This window comes from Cynoglossus semilaevis, chromosome 17 (genome assembly GCF_000523025.1).
Source record: "Cynoglossus semilaevis isolate Cse_v1.0 chromosome 17, Cse_v1.0, whole genome shotgun sequence".
NCBI lineage: Eukaryota > Metazoa > Chordata > Actinopteri > Pleuronectiformes > Cynoglossidae > Cynoglossus > Cynoglossus semilaevis.
Genome location: NC_024323.1, coordinates 2,932,943 through 2,937,528, shown reverse-complemented (window position 1 = coordinate 2,937,528; position 4,586 = coordinate 2,932,943).

Sequence of the window (4,586 nt, the reverse complement as noted above, 5' to 3'; positions counted from 1 at the left end):
GGGGAAATTCAGGAGGAAGGGGACAATAGCAGTGCAGGAGGAAAGTTCTCCATATCTGATCATGGGATGTTCTAACGTTGTCAAAACAGTTAACTTAAACAGTAATGGCAATTAAGCAGAGTACTGGTAATGAAATACACATTAATAAAATAGAATAGGTTTATTGTCCCTCTTGTCATATAAAGGCAGCTTGTTTAATCACGTTTAAATGAACAGAACACACATATTTATATTTTCCAGTATATTAATTAAAACGTCAGCTTTTGATTTGAAAGTTTGCAATGATTTTTTTTATATACACGTTTTTATTTTGTAGAAAAATCCCCCAAACATTTTTGTTTTATCTTGTCCACCTTTAAGAATCCCTGCTCTGTCATGTGTGGGGTGTGGAACCACAGGATTTTAAACTCTAGCCCTGTTAATCACAAGAAAAAAATGTTTTATTCTCTTCCTCATTAAATAATAAACAAAATATTAACGTACAAAATTGATCATTTTACCTATGAAATTCACATTTAAAGTGGTGCAGGTTGAATGCAGGAGTTATGCTTGAGTTTATCCTCATTTAAGTTTTACTGCCTCCACTTTAATGAGGCCACTGAATATTCTCTTGCCACTTTTAAAAGACGATTAACATGAGGGGAGCTGAACTATTGCAGTTGGGTTTTTATCCCCGTTTTGGCTACGTTCCAGCGCCATACGTGAATTAAATAATCATCGGTCTGGGGAATGTCTTATAATTTTCTCAAATGTCAGGCAGGCATTATTACATGGCTATACAATGACAGCGAGGGTCATTTTTAAATCTAGTCTTCGGTGACCGTCCCTGCAGTGATGTGACTCTTCCTACCGTAGCCATCGCTTTTCACCAGGTTTCAAATGGGAAGGCCTCGCCGTTGATTTTACCTCATTCAAAGCAGTAAAAAAAAAAAAAATAGGGTTTGCAGTGAGAACGTAATTCAGAGTTTTTTTATCACTGATGGGAGACAGGCAATGAGCCAATTGTTTACCCATCAACTGCATTTTAGGTGTTTAGGCGCAGGGGCAATTTAATTCTGCAGCATTTATGTCTGTGCCATTTGCAGCCCAGAATTGGTACCTAGAATTATACTGCTGTGAGGAGCCTGTTTCCACCGCCTGCAGCCTGGTCCTGGTTACTGCAAAGTACTGTGCCCAGCATGACACAGGCCTGGGGCAGGTATTGCAAAAAGCCTTTGGTGAAAATTCATCTTTAAAAAAAAATAAAAATAAAAATAAAGATAGATATAGAGCTGTAAATTTTGCGTTGGTTGAGTGCCGCTTAGTTTCCTCACATTAAATAAAAAGTGGTAAAAAATAAATATAAAAAAGTATGAAGGACGAAAAGGGAAGGACGAACAGGAGGCAAACGATGACAGATTGAGGTGTTGTGTGTTGTCGCCAGCTGAGTGTGCAGATCTTTGGTTTAGTGATAAACTCCAGCAGAGGCACAGATAATGATATGAGCTCAGCCTGTTTTTGAGTGTGTGTGCATGAAGTCAACAGTTTACCCCATGTCTTTACATTTTGTATGTATTTTAAGGTACACAAGGTGCACAGGTATCTACATATACATAGATGTGCAGTCGTATTGTTATCTACAATTAATTGCACTTATTGGTACTGTTTTGTAAAATTTCAATAGTGATTTTCATGATTGTCAACTGTGCAGTGACATCGGTTTTGCATATGCTTTAAATATCAGTCCCAGTAGGATTTAAAATACTTCTTTTGATTCATATACAAGAAGCTGCAATGTTATAAAACTGGAGTGATTTGTTACTGCCACGTCATTCAAATTTTATATAGTTACAGAAAACAAATTAATCCAATGAGTCCAATGCCATGATTATTTTTGATCAGACAAATGTAAGGCTGTAACATGTGCTTTCAGGGATCAGATAATGTTTTTTGCATTGGTTTTAAATAACATTTTAACTTTCTATTAACTCTGCTTTTTCTGTTTCCACCAGTTCTGGTCCTTTATCCTGACATTTCAGCATGCCCATCAGAATAACATATGTCACGTTAGCCTGCTGCAGCATCACAGTTAGTTCATATAGCACTGAGATGTGTGATAATGGAAGTGAGGCAAAATATAAATGATGAACTAAAAATAACTTACAGTTGATCAACAAAAAGGGTTAAGAGGAAGCCTTCATTCTTGGGCTAACCAACAAATAATTATTTCAATATAATTAACCCAAGTGTAAGTTCAACTTCTACCAGATGTCTAAATGTTAGTTATGATTTAGACTAAAGCAAAACATAAGGTAGTGAGTCATTAAAAGTTGTGTTTCAGAAAAGAAGGCTCCTGGGCAACACTGGAAAAATCAAAACTCTTCAAGCGTGTGGAAAACATGTAGGCATTAAAGGGTTCTGGAAGGAAATTGGGAAAAAGAACACTTTTGAGGATAAAAAATACTGAGGACGTGTTGAAAAAGCAAAGTAGAGGAGCAAAAACAGGGCCAAGAAATCCATCATTCTGCAGTTTTTGAAGGACAGCTTCCCAATGAGACTCCCATACCATCAACCTGAGCCTCTGTCTGGCCTCAGCTGGAGAGAAAGCTCCTCCCTGGGAGAGAACGCTACCTCTATCTGAAGGTTACAAGAAGAGAGAGGAAAAAAATGAACAGTAGTGAGAAGGAGCAGGCGGGAGACAGTGATGGAGAGGTGGAAGGCTAACCTTAACCAGCTCTTGTTTGAATGTCTCCTCCTCTCTTCTTATTCATGTTTATCAGCTGATGTGAGCCTTCATCTCGGCGCCCATCCTCTGCTCTGAGGAGTTTGGCATAAAGGTTTCTCAGCTTCATGTAAAGACGAGAAACTGTAACATTTCACACCTACTTCATTCCCTTCTCCTTTAACCAAACAAACACACACACACACACACACACACATTCATAAAGATGCCAGCTAACTCAGCGAAAGTATGTGTGTACACATTGCCACACATTCACACCTGATCTCCTTCTAAGAGAGTGAATAATTACTTTGCCAAAGGGCGTGAGTGTGATCCCTGGCTGGTATTTAAAGCCTTGTCACTAAATTTAAATCACCCCTGCTCTCTATTGCTTCCTTTAGTTAAGTGGAAATCCTCTTTCTGGGCTAATACCGTGATCACACCCCTAATGTCTTCATCATAGCATGCAGCTGACACTGTCACATTGTACGACATAAACACCACAGCTTGAGTTTCCTCATTGGCACAAAGGCGTGTGAAGTTCTTTTTCTGTTACCTACTGCGATCCAAACTTCACATTCTGTGTCGTTTGGCTCCGAGATGTAGAGATAGAGTAGATAGAGTAGATAGATACGGGTTAATATCAACAACAGTGTTTCAGTGTGTAACAACGGCTTTGAGCTCTTCAGTCACACTAATCGTTCTCTATTTTTTTTCCTTCCTTGAGCCATTGGTAGTGATTACAATTTTAATAAGTAAAATACAAAGGGTTCTTGACTTACCCCAGCTTCGCTGACACAGTGGTAACATCATAATCTACAACATAAAAACATCAGAACAGTCTGACGTAAACCTGGGAGCCATAATCCAAAATGTTCCCAAAAAAACAACACAAATAAAAGAAAGTAAATGTAGCACAGGCTAATGTATGGCGTACAACAGGCTAATGTTGTTGAGGACGTTGTAGACCGAGGACCCTCTGTTTAGGCCAAGAAAACAGGAAACCATTAAAGATAGATACGTTGGTTTTTCCTACTGATTTCTTGGCAATGTCTTCAACTCAGAGCTCTGCATTTTCACCAGTTTATAAAGAGAGGAGGCTACATGCTCAATGTTCAGGCGCACGTTCTGCAGATTCTGCCTTTATGTACGTGTACAGATAAAGGTGTGTGTAAACGTCTGGCCTTATAATTGGTTGCCGTCCTCTGTGACCTGAAGCCATCTGTGCGACTCTCACAGACTTCACTGCTCCAGCGATGATTTCTTCGTAGCCTCCGGAGCTCTGTTTTGTCTCGACTGCTTGTCCAACCACCCCCGAGCTCTGTGATTGTCATGTTCAGGAGGAGATGATGACCGAGCATGAAACCATTTCAGGTCTGTGTGTGTGTGTGTGTGTGTGTGTGTGTGTGATAGAGAGAGAGCAGTAATAGCATACATGTGCATTAACACTGTTGTGCCCACCGTCAGATCGTGACCGTGACCACCTCCAAGATCAGCCATCAAAGAACATTAAGTGGAATCAGACTTATCAAGTACTGTAGTGCTGTGATGTGTGTTAATACACTGCAGCGTGGAACCAATCTGGTATCCAGGTAACAAAAGATCCTAATCAGACATATATAAGATCTACAGTCCTGTGTCCAGCATGACGTAGACGCAGATGAAAGAAAGAGAGTGAGAGGAGGAGGGAGAGAGAGAGAGCTGTGACAAAAATGAATAGATAAATGAAGACAATATAATGGACCACATTATTACACCTCATTAGTAATACACATATATATGTAGGTGTGTATATATGTATATATTTATATATATTTATATATATATATACATACACACATATATGTATGTAAAAAATATATATATATATATATATATATATATA